At 42.9% G+C, this 24,735-nt stretch overlaps 1 protein-coding gene across 1 annotated transcript in view; it reads right to left on the reverse strand.

Annotated features, from left to right (window-relative positions):
- Positions 1-24,735, reverse strand: part of IL11RA (interleukin 11 receptor subunit alpha) — a gene marked incomplete in the record, with an annotated part of 3,068,236 nt that overhangs the window by 1,778,147 nt on the left and 1,265,354 nt on the right. Inside the window, 1 exon segment of the mRNA XM_044077548.1 lies at positions 22,116-22,209.

The following is a 24,735-nucleotide window of genomic DNA, read 5'->3' on the forward strand; positions in this document are numbered from 1 at the left end:
GTAAATGGCCTAGTGTCCTCAAATTTCAGATGTCATAGGACTAAAATTCTTAAAACAATCAAAAATGGCTGCTCTCCTGGGAGACACAAATAACTCTATGACTCATTTGTTCTGTCAATACAATGCTTTCAGTAACATCCACCGAACCATACCATTCACCTGTACTGCTTCTATTAATAGCTGACGTACCTCTTGGAATCTGCCCATTCTATTCAGGCAACTATAAATACAACTGTGTGTGTCTGTACAAGCTTGTGTGCACAGCTCATAAGGCATGCATTTGGTATGTTTGCTTCAATGGGGTGAGGTTCAGGAACTTGGGTTGTTTTATCATGAGCAGCAGACCCACTGACAAAATACCTAATTTGGCATCAGAGCGGTAACAGAGCAGGACAGGAAGATATCACCTATAACACAGTAATCTGTCAAATGCAGTGATCCTATCTAAATACATAAAATTAGAGGAATGAGACAAGTTAGGCTGCCCATAAATCACTTATCATATGACAGCAATAATCATGCCTAATCCTACATAATTACACAGCACAACAGTAGATTCTTGCCTGTTCATTGATCAGGTAATGACACTGACTTTGTTTAACTTCAGATTGCAATTAGGTTACAGAACAGAGGACTCTACCCTCTCTACAAAACTCAGGAGAGAGACAGGAAAAACTTCACCACCTCAGTTTAATATATGAAGAACTGAACTCTAAGATGCAACAATTAGGTAATAACCAACTTAGCGGTACACAGCAGTTGTACAGCAGAATGAATAATATTGCCTGCAGTACAGCAATGAGGTAATCAACACGACTTGTTGCAGACCTGCTAGAACAAATGCCCATTTATGGTGCTGTCATTTGGAGTTTAACTATAAGCTTTGAACATATACAAAGATGGCAAAGGAACAGGCTGAGGTCACCTAATGGAAGGATTTGGTTGCTGCTAAATGAACTTCTCCTCTCTTTGAAGAGACAAGAGATCTGCAAGTACCACCCATGCCATACTAGACAGACTTAACATCTTATTGCACGAGTACAAGTGCATAACAGTAGCTGAATGAACTACATACAGTAGAGATGTGAAGTGACCCAGTACAATTCCTCAAGACTATATGCCTCAGAATACAGCTTTCCATCAAAAAGTACCTGAAACCCACAGTCCATGTATACAAAAATTTGGTAACATATTTACTCATGGCTGTAATTAAGTCAACAAATAACAGTGTAAAACACACAAGACATTTCATGCTGGAGCAAGATTTAGACATAGCCTACTCCGCTCTCCAGGAACAAAGGAGGGATATGCGTGCATTCAGAGGACCAGAGGGTGGTACAATCTCCATGATGGAGACAGAGAACCCACCACTTTTGCTGCAGGAGGGGCAGGGTTGATTGAAAGATACATCCCTTGTGGAAGTAAGAGGGATGCCCGTCACTCAATGCACTCTCCTCCCTAGCACCTTGCTGGGTGCATGCACTGATAGGAATGGAAAGAAAACTCTAAAATCTTGGAATCCACACGGACGGCTCCTTGGAAGATGACCCCCTCTTGTTCTGCCATTACTCAGTGATGAGAATGAATAGACTTACTGACCAAAAGAGGGACTGATAGCCAGCAGCCATCTGGGCAAAACATCCTAAAAATAAATGCGATGCAAATAATTTTACATAGCACAACTGATTATAATAAAGTGTTAAAAGTAAGGCTCCATAAGACTGTTTTTGTCTTTTGCAGATTAAAGACTTATCAGGGACACTATTAATACTAAATGAAGGACTGAAGAAAAACAGGGATATGGAGGACTTGACTTTGTGGAAGGTCAGTACATGACCAGAATAAGGACTATTAAATTCACTTTGTACAAGGTTTGAGGAAGAGAGAGGCTATAATATCCCAGGGCTTTAGACTACATTTGACCAAAAAGAGTTTCTTTGAAGTCAGCATACTTTTTTTCCAACAGATTTTATTAAGCATATCTTCATCGCTCTGGACTTGTTCAGAAGTCTGCAGAACTGTATACTCTAATTTGTTTCACTTATTTCATTTGACAAACAGGAAGGCAGATTAACCAGAATGATGACAGTGTTTTGAATTCCAGAATGCCAAATGTGTGTAATGCAGACACTGAAGCGATCTAACAAAGAACTTGGAATACAATAACCAAATACAACCCAGAGACACTATCTTAAAGGGCTTGGAATGACTGCATAATCTGGAAATGGCATAGTTCAGGGAGCTGCATACTTCTACTGGGTATATAAATGCAGAGTTAGTATAAATATAGCCTAGGGGATTGGTGAAACCCCACATTTATCGCCTGCAAAAGGTTTATCCTAGATGATTTAGTGTTTCAGTATTTTCAAGTCTTTGTTGTTTTGATTACAGTGCGGAATTTTAATGCTGGCGTTTCATTTCACAGGGATTTCAGCAGCTTGAATGTGATGTTTTGACATGAGACAGTTTAGTTGTTGATTTAATAACATGGATCTAACTGACCCAAAGGACCAAAATATTTTCTGGTACGGCCCAGACAAGGGAACAAGATACATCTACATACTTCTGAAACAAATTTTTACACAGTTACAATACATATGGAGACGCATCTTTTTATATTTAACACTTTCATGAAGTACATGCAAGTCAGACTGGCACACACTTTACAATTTTAATGAACTGACATGACTACTGTAAAATGCAGGTGCCAACTCTACAAACTACAAACCAAATGACGGTAACTTTCGGTTGTGTGAACCTCAGAATGTTGCAGAACTGCTCATCACTGTTGCTTAGTTTTCAAACTTGTAAAATGGAACCGGCTTTATGCAAAGAAAAAAATCTGAGCAGATAACTTTCCAGCAGATCTTTATATAATTAAAAAAAAAAATAAAAGGTGTCTTGCTCAAAAACATAAACTTGACTGACTAAGTGAATGCATTAATTATCACTACAGTTTACACCACTTGCAACACAACTGCATGTGTTGCCACCGGTCCTTAGCAAAAAAGTGCAAATGAATTATTACAATTCAGTGCTACAATGTAATAGTTCTGTAGTTTTCACAACACTGCTTCATACAAGACGTGTCACATTTTCATTTCCTAAATAAATAAAAAACGTAATGCTTTCTCTTGGTCTCTCCTTCTCCTACTCATTATACTGCTTGTATTCAGCCTATGCTATAAACTGACCATGAGGCAACAAATCACTATCTCAGTACAAGTGGTATAAGGCACCTTCAAAGTTAATGGTGTAGAGTCCTGTAATAGATACAAACAGAACTGTAATTCACTCAAAAGAACAGCTGGTGACATCAATAGAAGAAGCAGCTGGTGTTGATGCAAACCTGACTTAACTACTGGCACAGAGCACTCTTAAAATATAAACAGTGGGAAAAGGAATTAGGTCTTGGGTGCCATATGACAGGTTGTGATTCAGCAAAGTACATTCGACTGCTGGCAAAGATTACAAAATGATTTACTACTGTCCTGTCCGAGACCTGTCACAGAATGACACAGTCGTAAAGGAATTTTCTCTGACAGCAAATTGACTCATCAACTTTTCCCATCCCTGCAACTAGATGACTTTTTAATTTCAGTTACTACAATACTGCAGAATTCTTGAAGTACTGTACTGAGTCACAGGCACGCACTTGGCACAGGCAGTTAAAAGAGACTGCAAAAGAAAATATTGTTATGCTGCAATGCTTGCATACTATAAAACAGTGCTTTAAGATAAACTCAGATGGAATGTGAAAAGCAGATAGCACCTGCATTCATTTTGCGTGGAATGCAGTGCTTTTCCTCAAAGGAATTCTAGAAATAATCCAAAGCCACAAAAATAACAACCAGACAAAATGTTTTATTGATGCAAAAGAAAAAAAAACATATGGTTTCCATATTTAACAATCATCATAATGTATACAGAGAACAAAACTACCAGCAAAAGTCTCAGTTGAATTCCATTTAAAATATCAGCACAGCGTTTTTCTGCCAGATGATTTTTTTTAGTTGCACAATATACCAAATTAATTTGCCAAGAATATGTTTTATATACTTCAGATAATAATTATAATATCCACAAACAAAACTGCCAGTAACAGACTCAGATCATTTTCATCTGAAGTAATAGACAAACATTTTATCTAATTGCCATCCAGATAACCTTATTACTGTTAACTTGTACTGACTCAAATAGCTCTACTAATAAACCATAATATATAAACATAAAATGGAATAACTGGCATCATTTTCAGAGATTTAGCCAGGAATAACTGTTATACTCAAATGAGTACATATTTGCTAAGCAACACTCAGGAACATTATGGTTCTTATTACTGCAACTGTCTGAAGTAGCATCTGCAACACATATCTGTGTACAACATTTCATATAGGATCACTCTAAAAATGACCTTTTATGACTGTAGGTGCTATGGCTGATAATGGAGCATGCACTTCTATAACTGTAATGGACAGTAGTTAGGTGTATATTTTTAAATGTTATTTTTGAGAGTGGAGACAGTAATATGAAGTTTCAGTACAAAATAAAACTTTAGGGCTACACCCCTTTCATTATATTATCAAAATAATAGATGAAAACGCCATTCATATTTAACATGCAGACATTAATGGAACCTTTTGTTACAATATTTAATTTTGAGGCACTGTTAATGTGACTGACATACAGCTTGCTGCCAAGGTTTATTGTAGCTATGTTGGTTCCTCATGTTAAATGTATCTTGACAGTATTTGGGTTGCTTAGAGGAAGACTGATGAAGTGTCAGTCTAATTAGTGTGAGACTTTTAAATACAAGTTATTTGGAATGAGGCTGTTAAAGCACTAAAGGCAATGGAAGAATGCAGTGCACGTGCATTTGCAACGTACATAAGGCAGTATAACTTTAAAATATCATAAAAAGCAGGTTATATCCTCAGTTGCTGATAAAACCATACAAGACATATCAAGTTCACTGTGACTTAATATTGCTTTAATGGCACACCAGCGTTACACATTGTTTCCCCTGTGAACAACTGAGACACAGTTGCTTTAAAACGGACTCGTATCACGCTGATAGCCACAACACATCTGCACAAACTATAATTCATGCTTTTCCATGTGTATGTGTATGGACAGGGAGCAGGATTTTATTTAAATATTTTAATTTATTTATCCTTTGCTGACCAGGTTAATCCTACTGTGACTCCCCACCACTGGCCCAGTAATCAAGGAGCCTCAATCCTCATCACTAGCACCAGTTGGGGACGCACATTGTGAGGATGACAGGTGCACACACACTATTTCCAGATACAGCTCTCTGCATCAACTGTAATTTACCTTAACAGCATACAGAGACCACAGTCAGTCCGAGGCTGGTTTCTCCCTCTTTCTCCAGATCCCCACTGGCACAGCTATAGAGTTGAGATCTCAGCTACAGCTTTACCATGGAGGGTCAGGAACCATATCTAGAGTCCTTGGTCAACATTATACTGTTTACATATCCTTTCAAACATATGCATAAAACTATCCAAATTATCACTCTCTGTAAATTGTGGAAGACATTTACTGACCTTTGCTGATTCTGGGGTTCAGTTATCTCTTTCCCTATTATCTCCATGACCCTAGCAAAGAGTCAGCATCTCATTTTCATGTTGCCTCTGCCTCTCATTTTCCTCAGCTTCCAGACATGTCAGTCTCTGTGCTGCTTCTAATTCCATTTGTTTCTCCTGGCGTAGTCTCTCCTTTTCTTCAGCCTCCAAATTTCTAACTCCAGATGGATTTTTAAGTCCTCTGTGGAAAGGTTGAACTGTTCATTTTCTGAGAACTGTACATCCCCCAAGGCCAGTCTTGCTGTCCTCCTGGTTGCTGGTCTGATGCAACTGTGGCTAAGGCTGCAATCATTTCTGTTTTTGGCATGTTGGCAAGCCCCAATCCTTTGGTTTGGCACATCCCAGCCAACTACTCCTTTTCAGCTTGCCATACTCCTCTGCTGACATCCTTGCCCGCTCTCCTGACTAAGCTAACACAAAAAAATAAAATTATTGTGATATGAAACTCTGAATGGTCACTGTGTGGCTGACAGAGTACAAACACCTTCCTCTGTGACTACTATTTACAAACCACCGCAATTCAATATCTACACCACTGAATCCCAATATGTAATGTGGTGGTCCCACCACTGCCAGCCAATAAATGTGACGCTTTCTCCACTGGCCCAATAATCAAGGAGCCTCAATCCTCACGACTAACACCAGTGGGGGACGTATACTGTGAGGATGACAGGTACACACCATAGTATTTCTAGATGCAGCTCTCCAGATCAATTGCAATTTCCCTTAAGAGCACACAAAGACCACAGTCTACGTCTGGTTTCTCCCTCTGTATCCAGATCCCCAATAAGACCCTCCGCTGGCACATCTGTAGAGCTGAGATTTCAGCTGAGTGGCCAAGCCAAGACATCAAACACTCTCTCTTGTCCAACCAGTGCTTTGTATCCCTGCCCAAGTAGCTGACACACACACTGAGGTTTGATACACACACACACACACACACACACACACACACACACACACACACACCTGGGAAAGGCTGGCACAGTTTTACTAGCTATGCCCCCTTTTGCCGAGACTATAAGGTAGTTATTACTGCCACCAGTCACCTCTTTATCAACTACTTTAAGGCCCTTAACAAAGGGTGTCCAATCTTACTGTGTAATGTTACTATCAATACAAATGGTAGTTAGACCAAGAGCAAGGTTATTACGAGTGGCCTACACAGTGTCACCAAATAAATATGTAAGTACTCTGAGCTTAAACATGTCTAGACAGGCCAGCCACAATAAAAGGTTTAAATATATTTTGTAATAAATAAAAGAACAAGACAATACTAAATATACATTTACAGTAACATCAGAGTTCAAAATCACAGGAAATATTTAAAACAACATTACAGGACAGTCTCAAATAAATAAAGAAAAACATTTGAATTAAGCTCCGATATATTCCTAACAACAGTAAACATTCAGTTCAAGCACCCATTCAGATTGGTAGATGCAGAGTAACTTTTAGTTATGTACTTACCATAACTTTAGATGTATGGGATCCATCTCGCCTACATTCTCTACAGATGGGTTCGGAGCCGATCCTCGGCTACGACTCGGCCGCTATACAATAGAACGCAGTCTCTTATTGGCTGAGTTACCTCGTATCCCAGGATGCACCACTACTGCTTCCCCAGATCTTGTTTGTCCGCACACATGCACACACACATAGACTGTTGTTATAACATTGCCAGGTGTTCCAAGAGAGGAAGAAGTTGAATTTGGATCGTCTGGTCTTTTCTGGTCTACGAGGCAGGGGGAAGGAGGGTGGGTTATTAGGAATGTAGGCGAGATGGATCCCATACGTCTAAAGTTATGGTAAGTACATAACTAAAAGATGTAATGTGATCCTATCTCGCCTACATTCTCTACAGATGGGACAGCGTCCCTAGCACCTAATTCCTGGGTGGCTCACTGGAAAACGCTCCTGAGAACCATGGAACCGAAGGAAGCTCGGCCCCTAGATGCCACATCCAATTTGTAGTGAGAAATAAAGGTGTGTAGAGAAGACCACGTAGCAGCCGCACAAATGTCACTAATAGAGAGCTTGGAATGAAAGGCTGCCGAAGTGGCCATAGCCCTGGGTAGAATGAGCTTTCATTGGAACTATAAGCTCCTTATTTGAAATGAGATAAATATGACTGATACAGTCCCTGATCCACTTGGCAATAGTGACTTTCGTGACGGCTTTGCCCAATTTACTATCCGAAAAGGACACAAACAGTTGATCTGATTTTCGTGCTTGGTGTGTCCTATCCAAATAGAAACGTAATTGTCTGTGCACGTCTAAGCTGTGAAAGGTATATTCAGCTCTGTTTGAATACTTAGGGAAAAAAAATGGTAATTCCAGTGATTGTTGCAAACAAAAGTTAGAACAGACCTTTGGTATAACGGATGGGTTTGGTCTAAGAGATACTCTATCTTTGTGAAATACCAGGTATGGTGGTTTTACACACAGGGCTTGAAGTTCTGAAACTCGCCTGGCTGATGTAATAGCAACTAGAAGAGCAGTCTTCCAAGAAAGAAATTTTAAGTCACAGGCTGCTGCCGGCTCAAAGGGAGATGAGGTTAATGCACCTAACACCACGTTAAGGTCCCACGGTGGTGCAGGATGAGATATAGGGGGCTGTAGAAGCCAAGCTCCTTTAATAAAGGCTTTGCACAACTTGTTGCTCATTAAAGGTGGATCTGCGCTCTCGTGAAAATTGGAAATAGCAGCCAATTGAACTTTGATGGTAGACACCGAACAACCTTGGCTGAACAGGGAAGCTAAAAACTTCAGAACCTCTGACACCGAGGCTGTCATAGGGTCTAATCCTCGGAGTTGGGCCCAAATAGCAAACCTCTTCCATTTATTGCTATACATCTTTTTAGTAGAAGTCTTGTGGGCTGAGGACAAAATATGCATGACTTCAGGGTCGAAAGAATGGCTCCTAACTATGGTCGGAAGAGGAGTAGCCAAGCTGCTAACTTCAGTGAATGGAGGGACTGATGGAGCTGTCCTGACTGATGCGTCAAGAGGTCCGGAACTTGGTCCAGAAACCAGGGACCCAGCAATGCATATTTGTGAAGAAAGGGGAACCAGTCTTGACGAGGCCAGTATGGGGCGATTAGAATCATTTTGCTTTCCAAGCGAATCGCCTTCTGAATCACCTTGGGGAGAAGGGGAACCGGTGGAAAAGCGTATAGCAGACCGGGGAGCCAAGCTTGGACTAGAGCATCCTTGGGGATCTCCCCCGGAGCTGGGGTGAGAGAAAAACTGAGTGCATTTCGCGTTGAGGGGAGTTGCGAAAAGATCGCAACAAGGAGCTCCCCATCTCATGAAAATCTGTGTTACCACTCTGTCGTTCAAGGACCACTTGTGAGGGGGGAGAATAGTTCTGCTCAGTCTGTCGGCTATCACGTTGGATCTCCCCGGAATGTGTGTTGCCACTAGGAAACGTTTGGTAGCAATCGCCCAATCCCATACCTTCATGGCCTCTCTGCAAAGGGGGTAAGACCTGGTCCCTCCTTGCTTGTTTAAGTACCAGACTACCGACATGTTGTCGGACTGAATGGCAATCGCCTGGGGAAGGTGATCGTGCAGTGCTTGCAACGTTAAAAGCACCGCCCTCATTTCCAGGATATTGATGTGGAGAAGACTCTCGTCGGTGTGCCACGTGCCTTGGACCGACCTGTCCAGATAATGTGCCCCCCACCCTGTCTGGGAGGCGTCTGTGGTCAGCGTGGCCGAGGGGGATGGGGGAACAAAGGGTCGCCCTAGATTCAGGTTGGAGGAAAGAAGCCACCAACGAAGATCCTGTTTGCACGACTCTGTGATCAAAATGTGGTGACTGAGGGGAAGGTCTTGATAAGACCACTGGACTGATAGGAGCCACTGGAGTATCCTCATATGCAACCTTGCCAACCAGAAGAATGGTGGCTGACATGGAACCCAACAGCTGCAGGACCATTCTCGCTGGAGCGCGACGTCTGAGGAGTAATGCCCGAATCTGAGACTGCAACGTTGCTATCCTTTCCGCAGGAAGATAGACTCGCATCTGCCTTGAGTCTATTTCTGCACCAATAAACAGAACATGCTGCGATGGCAGCAATACGGATTTTGTCCAATTGAAGGTGAATCCTAAGGAGTTGCCTAGAGAGATAGTGGCTGCTAGAGCTTTCAAGAGTAGATGCCTGGAGGTGGCAGTTAGGAGCCAGTCGTCTAGGTATGGAAACACCTGGAATCCTAGACTTCTCAGGTGAGCAGTCGCCACCGCCAAACATTTGGTGAACACCCTGGGGGCTGTGGTGAGACCAAAGGGCAGGGCACGGAACTGGAAATGACTGTCTCCTAGGGTGAAGCGCAAGTGTCTCCTCGACGCCTGATCTATCAGAATGTGATAATATGCGTCTTTGAGATCTATGGAGCACATCCAAACACCTTTCTCCAAAAGTGGGAGAATGGATTGCAAGGTGACCATCCGGAATTTGGACTTTTTCACTAATTGGTTTAACTTGCTGAGATCCAAAATGGGCCTCAAGTCCCCGGTCTTTTTTGGTACCAAAAAGAATCTTGAGTAAGTCCCTGATCCGGCCTGATCTGCGGGGACAGGTTGGATGACTCCTTTTTGAAGCAGCTTCGATATTTCGCTGGCTGCAAGATCCCGTTGACTGGGTGGCGGGTCCGGGATTCTTTGGGATGGTGGGGGGGGGTTGAGAGAAGGGAATGGTGTAACCTCCGGCGATGATTCGGAGCACCCGTTGGTCCTGAGTGATATTTGCCCAGGCCTTTAGGTGCCTCGAAAAACGACCCTCGATTGGCTCCAGAGCTGCACAGTCGGGCACTCCTTCAGGGATGCTGGAAGGAGGAGGAGCCACGAAAGGACTCGCAGTCTCCAGTGTTGCGGGGGCCTCCGCCGCCTCTGGGACGGCGTCTCCCTGAAAAATTTCCCCCTCCTCTGCCTCTAGAAGGGGAATCGCTCTGCTGCGACGAGTAAGGCTTTTGAGACTTATGGAACCACATTTTCCCTCCTCTTCGAGCCTTGGGATAAGGTCTGAAGGGAGTGGAAAACCGGGCCTCTACGGCAGTTAAAGTCTTACCCTCCTGTTCGCAGTGAGTCAAAGTGTCCTTTACCTTGGGTCCAAACAGTGAGGACCCCTCAAAGGGGGCGTCGGCAAAGGAAGACTTAAAGGCCTCCTCAAAGTGACACAGGCGTAGCCAGGCTTGTCTCCGTAGAGCAACACCTGTTCCCGCCGCTTCTGCTCGCCCTTCGCTGCATAAGAAATGAGCCTCATGGACGAGTTGGATAACGAGGACAGGGTAGCCAACTGGGAGTTAACCGTTTGGGCCAACTGCTCAGGTAAGTTACCAGAGAGGGTATCCGAAAGCTCCTTGACCAGATCCCTCTGCAGTCTTGTGAAATGCGTCAAGTAGTTCAGAGACCTTAATGTAAAGGTCGCTGAAGCAAGGGTGCGCTTCCCGTACCGATCCATGCTCCTAGACTCCTTATTAGGAGGATGGACGGACGTTGAAGCCTCTGCCACATCTTGCTGGGTGGCAGATGCCACCACCAAGGCATCTACAGCCACACCTTTCGAAAGAAAATCCTTATCGGGGGGAGCCGAAAGGAATTTATTGGGGCGAGCTGGCACCGGTTCAACAGAATCCAGGTGTTCCCACGCCCTTCGAGAGATCAAATCCAGAAGCTTATCAAAGGGCGGAGACACCCAGGAGGCGGAGGGCTGAGCCCCGAAGGCCTTGAGGAAAACAGACTCCTCAGCAGAAGGGGGTTTGGACTGCCAGTCGCCTCGTTGTTTAAGGATCTCCAAGATGTCCGCAAAGGATACATCATCCGAGGATGACTTGGGGGACCCCCTCCGCATCATCGAGGTCGGTATCTGAGGTGAGAGACTCATCAGGGGAGACAACGTGCTTCCTCTTGCACTGTTTCTTCCTAGGAGGTTCATCCGAAAGCGTTTCGGAGGGACCTCCAGGAAGAACCCCCAATGGGAGTAACCTCAGGCCCAAGGGCTCCGCTGTCATGAGACAGGGGGATTGCAAAGAAGCCAGTCTCCGTGCCAAGGGAAGGTGGTGGTGAGATGGTAGAAGTGGCCAGAGAGGATTTGGCCAAGGCACTCCTCATGGCCTTGAAGGCGGGACCCCCAGAGTCCTGGGATGGTTCAACCCCCAAGGCCACAACAGCAGTCGGAACTCCCGCAGCCGACGCACCGAGAGGGAGACTCGGAACCGAAAGGAACGGTCCCGAAGCGTCCCCCCCAGGGCCGACAGAGGAGGTCCACGTACCGAACCCCGACCCGAAGGGCGGGGTTGGAGTTAGGGTTGGAGCTGACCCGACCGGCTCCACCAACACTGACTCCAAAGGCGCCGAAGCTGTTGGAGGAGGAACCAAGATAGCAGGATGGGAAATCGGCTCCGGAGCCGACTGGGCTGGAGCAGATATCAATTTTGCAAAGACCAGAGACTGAAAAAGCCTTTGAAGCACCCTGTCTACATCCGAATCAGACATCCTCGACGACCAAGAAGAGACCGATCGGGTCCGAGTAGACTTCTCTGCCGGCTCCGAAAGACTGGGGGACCGGCTCCGTATGGGTTCGAGAAGTATCGGCGCCGAGGGAGATTCCACTATTACTGCAATTTTCCTCGGAGCCGATGGGGACTTCGGCACCGAAGGGGAAGAGTCTGAGCGGGCAACCCTCATCGGCTCCGAAGGCAGTGGAGCCAATGGAGATGACTTGCCTCTCGACACCCGAGCTCTCGACTCCGAAGCCAGAGGAGTCGAGGCTGGAGACATCGAGGCAGACCGTTCCGCCCTCGGCTCCGAAGTCCGTGGAGCCGACGGAGAAGCCTGCCGTGACTTTTTAGCTGCCGGATCCAACGGGCTGGTCGGAGTCAAGATTTTTCTTCCTCGAAGGGGAAGAAGAAGAAGATAGGGCTTCCTCAAAGGAAGGGGTAATAAGCCCTTTCAAAATCAACTTATTTTTCCTCTCTTGGAGGACGCGAGAGGAAAAAGCGTGGCAAACGCTACAGGATTCCTGGAGGTGTTTCGGGCCCAGACAGTAAACACACAAAGAATGGTCGTCCGTAATGGACATTTTATAACTACATTTTGAACATTTTTTAAACCCTGATGGTCTATGTTCCTTCGACATGGCTAATCAACACACTAACTTCAAAAAACTAAACTTTAAAGACTACCACAAACAACAGCCTAGACTCGAAGTAAAATGCCTAGGATAGGGCAAGGCCCCTCTAACTTAAGCGGGAACGCTTACCACAAAAAAACACTATTTTACCACAAAAAACTAAAATACACAGTCACAAAACAACAAGTAGCTGTTAAAACAGCTTTTGGGTGAGTTTTAGCAAAAACTAGACAGAAATAACTTCACTAAGGGGCACTTAGCTCAGCCAAGTCCGAGACCACGTCTATGCTGTAGAAGCGGCAAACGAGATCTGGGGAAGCAGTAGTGGTGCATCCTGGGATACGAGGTAACTCAGCCAATAACAGACTGCGTTCTATTGTATAACGGCCGAGTCGGAGCCGAGGATCGGCTCCGAACCCATCTGTAGAGAATGTAGGCGAGATAGGATCACATTACATCTGTAGTTTCTGGTTGCTTGAGAGTTACTATTAAAATAGGCCTAACTAATACTGTACCCTAAACTACTTGTTTGGTTTGACTTGTTCTCAGGTTGGGGCGAGAGGGAATTTATTCCTGTCTTCCTTTTTAAAACTCTAAAAATGCAAGGTACGTTTCTGCAGGGGAAAACCTGACAGTGTAACAACACATGAAACTTGCACTGTATTTCTTCTATTTTTTTTTGCTGGTTACTTGAGAGTGCTGACTGCTCGAGTTCCAGTTAACTAAGAGTTTACTGTATATCTAAAAGAATTACACTGTACCATAGTACGCTTACTTAATTAGAGCTGCAAGACAGATGGGGTCAACAGATCCTGTTACCTGGTATTATCAGGTCAAAGACAGAAGACGGAATGCTATCTCAGAGTTCTTAAATTAGTATCTCAAGTATTACTGCTGGGATAGCTTGCAGAATAACATCATTTCTTGTCATCTGACTCTATCCAAGGTAAACCGCCCACTGCTGAAAGCTAGCATTATTTAGTATCTACCTGTGAAAATACAAGGACTTTCCCTAAGATCTTTGCAGCTCCTGGAAGTCATAAAACAATAAAGCACTTCCAAGACTATACAGAAAACTTCTCAGCACAGACATTACATCTTCTGCTGCAATGAAACTGAAAGAATACATCCTTTTATTAAGTGGCCACAAAGTAATTTAATTTCAGTTATTTTTCTGAAGTTAACCTCCTGTGTCCCAGCTTCCATTGTTAAAATATATACATTTAAACAGTTACAATAGTGTATGTACATTTCTGTTCTTTTCCAGTAAGGTACACTGCGGTTACATTTTTAAGCTCAGTACTTTACAAACCCTCTTCAAACATACATTTCTGTACCACATAACATACAGTTCTAATACAGTTGTGACACAAGCATCTTACATGAATCATGTTGATATTCAGAAACTGCATACAATTTACAAAATTGGGCTGGCAGGATTTCCCTTTGTCACACTTCTATATAGATAATGTTGATATTCAGAAATGACATACAATTATTTACAAAATTCCAGATAGCTGGGGTGGCAGTACCCCCTTTCTCACACCTACTACACCAGTAACCTCTTTTCAGGAGAGACCAGAGATGGTATTTATACCACTAGAGGAAATTTGGCCAGGGCAATGGGGAAGTCCCCTTATTCTTTTCGATAGGTGCCATGGGATCTTCTTCATCCACCTGAGTTACCACCAACTGAGGCAAGATGGGGCCTCAGTTTAATGTCTTATCCAAAGGACAACACACTCAAGTAGTGTAGCACCCCCACTATGCTGCACTCCCACTATGCTGCACTGCCAGCAATACTTGTACCTGGTGTGGGAAGAGAGCCTACAAACTTCTGCACTAATGGTGAGTGTACTACCCGTTGTGCCACTGACGCTGCTTTCAACTTTTACATCAAACACTACTGGCCATTTGCTAAACAAAACAATACAGCTGGACACCAAAAACAGACACTGTGGGAGAACAGTAAACTTATCTTCCTTTGAAGCTCAGATTCACTGAAAAGGAATTGAAACTGAAATTAATTTTAAATGTACCCAGCCAGTGGTGGATCAAGTGTACCTTGCTCCCTGGGCTGTTTTCAAACCATGGGTCCCCTGCATAACTTCTTAGGACCATGCATAATACATGTGTGTTCTCCGAGTCACTTTCCTTATTGTTATAACATTTTTTATTATTTGATACAACACATCTGACTGTTATAAAAAAATGGCCACAGTGAAGTATTCCAATTTGCTTTATAAAAATGCACACTAGTCCTGCAAAGAAACAACTAAATTACTTTTTAACTTATCAGCTCAGTAGGGTCAATACTTTTTATCTAGAAGTATCCCATCCTTCTCAGGCGTGTCAAAAATATTAATAATAATATTAATTATAATAATAATAATGACCAAAGGTACATATTTCCAATCTATTTCAAACAAATACACAGTAGCCAAAGTATTCCTACTTAATTCACACAAACACACACAAAAAACTATGGCCAGATTCACTAAAGCCTACACTAGGTATACACTGATCTGAGTGAACAAACAACACGGAGAAAACTCACACCTTCTTCCTCCTAATTTTAGTTTTCCTGCAGATATTTTTGCAACTTTAAATACTGACAGGGATTCATAAAGGTTACCACAAAATGTAGACCACATGTACACTTAATGCAAATTTTCTAAGTAACCAGAAAGCACAAAAATGTGATAAGAATTTTATTGAATACATATTGTGTACACTTAGTAGCTTTACTAAATCTTGCCCCTAGACTTTCAAAGCCAGATTAAAGGCGGTTTAAAAGTGACCAGATAATAGCTTAAGGTACGTTCATCCACAAACAGCCCCTAACCCCACCCACACCAGTAGTTACAGCCACTTTGACGACAGTGGGTACCCCTTATTTTTAAGAAATAAATAAATTATATCCACTTCATTGGTAGGTTTGTATGAACTACATTAAACTGTATAAAGATCACTAGCATCACACCGTAAGATCCAGCCATGAGTAGCACAGTTTAAATAGAAGATTATTTATGACAGCTTAAGCAATATTACTCACCTGATAACATATGCCAAGTCAATATGCACAATCTCCACAGAAGTAAAAGTCATCTGAATAATTCTACATTGTAGAAGCTGCTGCCTGCAAATTTTGCATTTCAGTTCTTCACGTACAAATGCTGTGCCTGCTGCCCTTAAATAATTAATTACCTGTGTTGCATTGAAAATGCTGTGCTTGTGATATTGTCATAGCATTTCCTAAACTAGATCAGATATACAATAGGGGATGGCTGGCAAACAACAACAGGTTCATAGTTACTAAGCATGCAGTACAGAAGGCCATTATGGAGCCTAACCCGTATTCCCAACTGCTCCAAAGCACTGTCTGGTTAACTAACTTGCTCAATGTTACACAGCAGGTAAATCATTAATAAGTCAGAGCTTTAGTCCTCTGCAATAACTGCCAGTATAACAGTTTTTAACTGCATGTAGAAATCCTTCAAAATCCAATCTTGTAGAGAAAATTGTATCACAGTAATATGGACCAATGACTACATAACGGATGCCAAAGATTAGACTGCTCTGATCAGTCCAAATAATGCAGACTATATTACCTGACAAATGTCAGTCCTTTTGCAGTTGCTGGAAGCTGTAAATAAGGTACTGCAAAAATATATTACTAAAATGCAACATGTTTAGACCATATTATGCAATCAAGGCCTACTGATGAATTAATTCTTTAGTGACATGAATAATGCAAAACAATTTGCAGACTATCCCTTTTGACATCACTCTGTGCAATTCTAACATACTTGAATGGTAATAATGCTGTACTGTGTAGCATACACCAAGAGTCAACAATGCTGGATCATAGACAAATGGGTCTCTATGCAAGTTGGGAGGGTGGCCTAATGGTTAAGGTGTTTGCCTTACAAACACAAGGTACAGGGTTTGAATCTCACAGGGGATAACTGGCCTATGAATCACCCACCCCTTCCCTCAGCCATACCAATACCCAATTACTTGGCTGTCTATCACAAATTATCACAAGCACTGCTCAAACTTGTCAGTACCTATACTATTTCTTCTTTACTTTTATAATTATCACAGAGAGTTGGATTTCATTTAAAAAAAGAAGTTTTGCACTCACCATAACGTTCCATGTTTGTAGTCCATCTCGCCCTTCATTCTTACACATGGGTTCGGAGCCAGGGACTCGGCCTATTAGCAAGCTCAAAGTCTTCTACTGGGCTCATGTCTAGGTAGGTATCCCATGGTGCACCAGTATAATCCCCAGATCGTGTTTGCTGTTAACTATAGAAAGAAGGAACAAAAACTATCCAGAAAGAACAATAATAATATAAGGTCTCCACTTGTTAAGAAAAACATTTTCTGTCTCCAGATCCTTCCAGTAAGGGGGTAGGAGGGTGGGTTCGTAAGAATGAAGGGTGAGATGGACTACAAACATGGAACGTTATGGTGAGTACATAACTTCTTTATGTTCTTTAGTCCTACCTCGCCTTCATTCTTACACATGGGACAGCGTCCCTTGCACCTTATTCTTGGGTGACTCATGGAAAAATACTCCTGAGTACCGTGGAACCAAAGGAGGCTCTACCCGTAGAGGTCAAATCCAATTTGTAATGAGTAATAAAGGAGTGAGGGGTAGCCCATGCTGCTGCTGCACAAATATTATCAATTGGAACCCTGGCTTGAAAGGCTGCAGAAGTAGACTGGGATCTTGCAGAATGAGCCTTAAGTTTGAACGGTAAAGGTTTTCCATCGGAAGAATCAAAGTAGGATATACAACTTAAAATCCACTTCGAAAGAGTCACTTTGGAAACTGGGAGACCTAATCCGGAGTCGGAGAAGGAAACAAATAATTGGTCTGACTTCCTGAATTCCTTGGTCCGGTGTAGATAGAATCGTAATTGTCTGTGAACATCCAACTGATGGAATCTGTATTCTTCTGCGTTGGAATGACAAGGGAAGAACACCGGAAACTCTATCGTTTGGTTCAAGTTGTTATGAGAGCACACCTTGGGGACAAAGGATGGATTTGTAAGGAGAGATATTCTATCTTTGTGAAAAATCAAATAAGGGGGCTTGATAGACAATGCTTGTAACTCTGATACTCGTCTAGCAGATGTAATTGCCACCAGAAACAGTCTTCCAAGACAGAAACTTCAAAGAACACGAATGAGCTGGTTCAAAGGGTGGAGACGTTAATTTGGATAGGACGAAGTTTAGATCCCATGAAGCTACCGGTTCCTGAAAGGGAGGTCTCAACAAAGTACCACCTTTAAGGAAGATTTTACACAATCTGTGTGACATTAGACTGGACTCTTGTTGACCCAAATGAAATTTTGATTTTGCTGCCAACTTCACCCTAACTGCTGCAGCAGCAGAACCCTGGTGGCAAAGTTCAGACAAGAATTCCAATACCACTGGAATGGATGCAATATAATGGTCAACATTCTTTGCCTCAGCCCAGATAGAAAACCTTCTCCATTTGCTGGTGTATAACTTTCTAGTGGAGGGGTTGTGAGAAGATGTAAGAATGTGGGTCACAGTGGGTGAAAAATCATGAAGCCTGACTAGGGATGGAACTGGAGCCGCCAAGTTGTCAAACTGAGGGTGTGGAGGTTGGGATAAAGAGAGCCTGACATGTGCATGAATAGATCTGGCACTGGGACCAGAGTCCATGGGTTGCTAGTAGATAAGGCCCGAGAAAGGGGAACCAAACCGGACTAGGCCAGTAAGAAGTGATGAGAATCAATTTGCTTCCCAACAGTTTCGCTTTCTGAATCACCTTGGACATGAGAGGAAAGAGGGGGGAAAGCATAAAGGAGACCCATGGGCCAATCGTGAACAAGTGCGTCTCTCGGTGACTCCTCTGGAGGGGGGATAAGGGAAAAGTAGCTGCTGCATTTGGAGTTGATCAGACTGGCAAAATGATTGCAGCAAGGCTGTCCCCATCTGCGGAAAATGGGTTCCACTATTTCCTGTTTCAGAGACCACTCGTGAGGCATCAAGATTGCCCAGCTGAGTTAGTTGGCTATCACATTGGTTGTCCCCAGGATGTGCATTGCCACTAGAAAGCGCTGGGAAGATATTGTCCATTTCCAAACACGAATACCCTCTCGACAGAGTGGATATGATCTGGTTCCATCTTGTTTGTTGAGATACCATACTACCGACATGGTGTCTGATTGTATCGCTATCGTGCCAAGAGGAAGAAGATCGCCGAGTGCTTTCAATGCCAGAAGCACTTCCCTCATCTCTAGGACATTGATATGCAGGTGGGCCTCGTGATCTTGCCATGTGCTTTGGACAGTCCTGCCTAGATAATGCCCCCCTCCCACCCTATCTGTGAGGCATCCGTGGTCACAGTAGCAACGGGTTGGCGAGGAAGGAATGGAGTGTCTGTTGTCAGCTGGTTGGGGTTGAATCCACCAATGGAGGTCCTTTTTGCAAGACTCTGTTAAAAGGATGTGGTGGGATAGAAGCAGCTGTTGGAAGGACCACTGGGACAATAGAAGCCATTGAAGAATCCACATGTGTAGTCTGGCAAGAGGGACTAGTAATATGGTGGAGGCCATGGTCCCAAGAAGTTTCAGCACTGCCTTTGCCTTGATTTTCCAGAGGGGTAGTAGACAAAGGACTTGTTGTATGAGATTCTGTGCTCTTTCTGCTGGAAGACAAGCCAACATGGCGACTGTGACTATTTCTGTGCCTATAAAAGTCACAAATTGAGAGACTGATAAGGCAGACTTTTCCCAATTTATAGTAATCCCCAACTGGGCACAAAGTTGGACAGTGGAGCCTCTTGTTTGAAGAAGTAGATGCCTGGTGGAGGTGGTCAGGAGCCAGTCATCTAGAAACGGAAACACCTGGAATCCTAGACGTCTCAGGTGAGCTGTCACTACTGCCATACACTTGAACACCCTGGGGGCTGTGGTGAGACCAAAAGACAGAGCACGAAACTGATAGTGACTGGCTCCCAGCCGGAAGCGTAGATGGTGCCTCGATGCTCTGTCCATTTTTATGTGGTAGTACACGTCCTGGAGGTCTATTGAGCACATCCAAGTGTCTTTCCCTAATAGAGGGAGTATAGACCGCAGTGTCACCATCCGGAACCTGTCCTCCTTTATGGATTTGTTTAATTTGCTGAGGTCCAAGATAGGCCTCCAGTCTCCTGTACACTTTAGCAATAAAAAGAATCTGGAGCAAGTTCCGAATCCTACCTGGTCTGCAGGGATGGTTTGGATGACTATTTGCGAGAAACTTGTTCACTTCTACATTTGCTTGATCGCTGTGACTGGGTGGAACATTTGGGATCCTCTTGGGAACATGAGGTGGAATAGAAAAGGGTATGCAGTAACCTCTGGTGATAATTCTTTGTACCCATCTGTCTCGGGTGATGCTTAGCCAGGCTTCTGGATACAAAAAAATGCGACCCCAGACCGGCTCCAGAGAAGCACAGCCGGGCCCCACATCAGAAGCTCTGATAGGGCTATCCTCGAAACGAATTGCTACCTCCCTGGTTTTGCGGTCCGCCCCTGCCTCTAGGGTGACGTCTACCATTCACTCCTCCTCCACCTTTTAATATTAGTTTATTCTTCCACTTTTGTAAGACCCTGGCACTGAAATAATGGCAAAACAAACATGTTTCTTGCAGATGGATGGCTCCGAGGCAATACACCCAGTTACTGTGACCATCGGTATTCGACATCTTCTGCGAGCATTTCACGCATTTCTTAAACCCTGTGGGTTTATGATAGTTTGCCTCTTTAGACATGGCACTGAGATGCAGCAAAAAGGCACAGCCAAACACAGAGAGAGGACTAGGTCCTCTAACTTAAACAGGCCTAGCCCGTACCGCACTAACAATCACACAACGAGGACTAGGTCCTCTAACTCAAACGGGCCTAGCCCTGGGTAGAGAAGAAAGAGAGAAATCTAGGTCCTCTAACTCAAACAGATCTAGAAAGAAGAACAGTAAAAGTCTAAAACTACCAAATTTACCACACACACACACACACACACACACACACACACACACACACACACACACACATACACACACACACAAAGTAGCAGCCAAAAAAGAAATTCCACTGAGAGGACTTCTATACAAATTCTATGACGTAGAACGAAAAAGGGTTGAAATATCAAGAACCCTTGTCAACTAAAGCTAAATATCTGACTAAAAACTAGGCAGATTACTGTAAAAATAACAAGCTAATAACACCGCACACTAAAGAACACTGTATACAGAAGGTTAAATTGAGCGCAACGCGCACCTTAACAGCAAGCACTAATTACCAAACTTATGAAATACCAAAGTGTCTACGCTAATCTAGCACAGCAAACAACAACTAGGGGCAAACCGCCCGTCAAACAGAACAAACTGGCACACAGGATACCAAGGAGAACACCAAGGCCAATGGCCAACCAGTTCTCAACAATAATTCACTAATTAGAAGAAAAAAGTTACTTCACAAGACTAAAGCTACTCTAACAATAAAACTCTAACAGTAAAACACTAGCAAAGGCTATACAACTTGAAAAGTAAAGCTGTAACATAGAAAAAATAGCAAAATGTGTTAAACTTAGCCACGGCCAAGAAGAAGCACATCTGAACTCGTCAACGTGGTAAACGAGATCTGGGTATCATACTGGTGCACCATGGGATACCTACCAAGCCACGAGCCAACCAGAAGACTTTGAGCTTGCTAATAGGCCAAGTCGGAGCAGAGGATCGTCTCCGAACCCATGTGTAAGAATGAAGGAGAGAGAGGACTAGAGAACATCTGTTTCAAATTTTACAGAAAAAACCCACTGACAGACAATTTCAAACTAAAACAAAAAACTCACACTGAAAGCTCACAATTTGTGAAAATGCATCTGGCAACCCAGTAAAGTACAAGAAACGTGATGGGATTCATACTCAAATGGCATACAGTGAAGCACTAATTAACATTTTCATGAAGGGATGCTGGAATTCAAAATTCAAAATGTGTAACACATTTGCTAACAATCTGGATAAGTCCACTGGACATGTGCCCCTTTTCAGGAGCAGCTCAGAGGTACTGTCTGGTAAAGTAATTTGGAGAGTCATAGAAGACAAATGAAGGCTGAGGGAATCAAACCATATACTACAGGAAGCAGTCCTTTAATAGATCCATATTTTCATCTCCACTATGTGCAAGACAAACTTGTGTACCCCAGACAGTGCATTTCATATCTGTGTGCCTGCAAAAAAATTAAAAAGCTAAATCAAAAATGTATTCATAATTAAATTATTAGCATTAAACACACACACGCACACAAATATATATGTCCAGATTGTGAAAACTAAATCTTGTACCTCACTCAGTTTTTACATGTTCTTCAGTGTTGCTGCCCATTTCCGCCTGCAGTAACAAACGGTTCACTCAGTCTCCAAAGCTGCTGTAATAAATCTATACAAAAAAAAACACATTACTCCAAAGCTACTGAAACAACCCATACAAAGAAAATCCAGCACTTGTTTTACAAAAGGCTCGCTGTTACTTCACAGCTGCCGTACAAGGAAAACCCAGCATTTATTTTACAAAAGGCTTGCTGGTACTTCAAACCTGTTGTAATAACCTGTACAAAGAAAATCCAGCATTCATTTGACTTTGTAAGCCCAGATTGGGAAAATTAAATCTCGGGCCTCATTCACTCTGCATGAGGAGTCACGCTGGATGGGATGCTGCCTTGTATTAGATGGATGTAACTAAGAATGTAACACTATGCTGAGAGCAGGGAATTTTTTTTTCATAAACAAGCAGTACAGTGAAGTACCTGGACATGAACCTGAGAGCAGGAAAACTTATTTTGTAAAGCAACAATACAATGAGGCTGGAAATTTCTTAAATATTGTGGATGGGCCCTCAGCAAGCACTGGGCCCTAGGCAACTGCTTAAGTCGCCTAGTGCTGGATCTACCCCCCTGGTGTAATCACACTAAGCGTGTACTTGTACCAGGTAAGAAACAGAAGCAAGAAACCCTTAGTGAAGTTCACAAACTTCACAGACTAGTAGTCTTCAAAAAAGTGAAAAATACAAGATGCCAGATTCCAAAAGACTTGCTCTTGGTTCAAGTTACTTACTTCAGCATAAAGTTTAAATAGGCTTAAACAGTAGTAAGTCACACTGAGATCATGTTTTCTGGAATTGGGCCCAAGTCTCTTATTGTTTACCTCACAAAAATTATACCGTAATCCACCAGTTATACAGTGCAAACTACTTTTCACAGTTAAATATTACAACTGCTTGCAATAATACAGTTTTAATGGTTCCATATTAAATTGTAACTTGCAAATACAGCATTCCAGCCCCTTAACACAGAAAAACTTGATGTTAACATATTGTAGAGGTCAAGCATCATAGGTGAAGTTTGGACTGCTTATAAATTCATTTTTTTTTACAGCAAGAAAAAAAGGACTACAACATTAAATAAGCAGGAAATGTGCTGAGGCAGAAAAAACAAGCGGATTTAGCATCCTGTTTAGCACAAGAAGCCAAGAAAGCAGTAATATTAAACAATACAAACAGACAAGTAACCAACAGGTAGATAATAGTTACATTATACATACATGTATATTAATAGTTCCTACAACCAACTCTTTTTACAATCTGTAGGTATACAGTTATATAGTGCAATATTAGCTTAGCACACTTAGAGGCATATATAGTTACAATACATACAAAACACTGATGTAGCTCTAACACATCTGACAGGACACAGGAGTAAATCCTTGACTACAACCCTAGTAACCTAAGTTTGATTAGCAGTACTGGCACCTGCTGGATATGGCAGGGGGGAAGAGAGGTCTAAAGCAGATTGGTCAGCTTGTCTCTCAAAGTTGGGGGGGGGGGGTGTTAATGCCCCACAGCAGAGTCACAAGTGGAGACCAGAGATCACACAGTACAGCAGGCTTGATGTGTGTGTGTGTTGGGGGGGGCTGGATAATCATGAGGGGTTACATGGCATGATAAATTTTGGGGAAGCATGCTGAGCTCTGGAGCTGCTTTCTGGGCTTGTACAGGAATTTAAAATACAAAAATGCTGCTCTTGCAGATGTTAGCACCATTCTCCATAGCTGGTTTTCATCCTGTGAATAAAAAATGGACCACAGGACTCTTACCTCTCAGGGAATAATTGGACCTATAGAAGCAAATGGAAAGTCAGCCCTGATGGTCATGGGAGGATGAGACAGATTAGAGCAAACAAGATACTGCTGTATGTCTAATACATAAATACAAAACATCACGCGTAGACAAAAGAGTGGTAAAGCACCACAGCTGCTATTCAATAACAGTTAGCCATTATCTAGGCAGACTGACATGGAATGAAAGGTAGGCGGGAGGTTGGCATAATGGTTAAGGTGTTTACTTCACACAAACAAGGTGTAGGGTTGGATTCTCACATGGGGTAATTGGCTAGGCTTAAAATGGCCCTCAAGGGTAGTTAGCCTAGTAGTAATCTATGAACCACCTATGTATGCCTGGTGCTGCTTTATAAACACTGAACCATAACAATACTGTTTCAAACAAGTATTGCAAAGTTAATAAAAAACACTAATAAATCTATGAATAAAGAAGATAACAGTATGATGAAGCAGAAGAGCATACATCTTTAGCACAATGAAGGGATCAGAGTCATTCCATGAATCATGAGATCAGCCGAGGAACAGAAAGACTTTATAGGCCACTTGATATCATTTTTATTTTTTTTTTAGCTTGGACTAGCAGATGAGCTGTTTAGACAAATTGAGAAGCTGGATATTTCACTCTGGTAGAGTATGGGTCTGGGTTTGTTGAGGTCATGTGCACAGCACCTCTGTTCACAGATGTCAGCAATGACTTTGTAACGAGGGCTATAACGAACAGTGCAAGTGTTGAACTTTGATTTGCACAGATCTTTGCCAGTAAACCAGCAGTCACATCTTATACTACTGA

The sequence above is a fragment of the Protopterus annectens genome, chromosome 1.part1 (assembly GCF_019279795.1).
Source record: "Protopterus annectens isolate FY-2018-M chromosome 1.part1, PAN1.0, whole genome shotgun sequence".
In the NCBI taxonomy this organism is placed as follows: Eukaryota; Metazoa; Chordata; order Ceratodontiformes; family Protopteridae; genus Protopterus; species Protopterus annectens.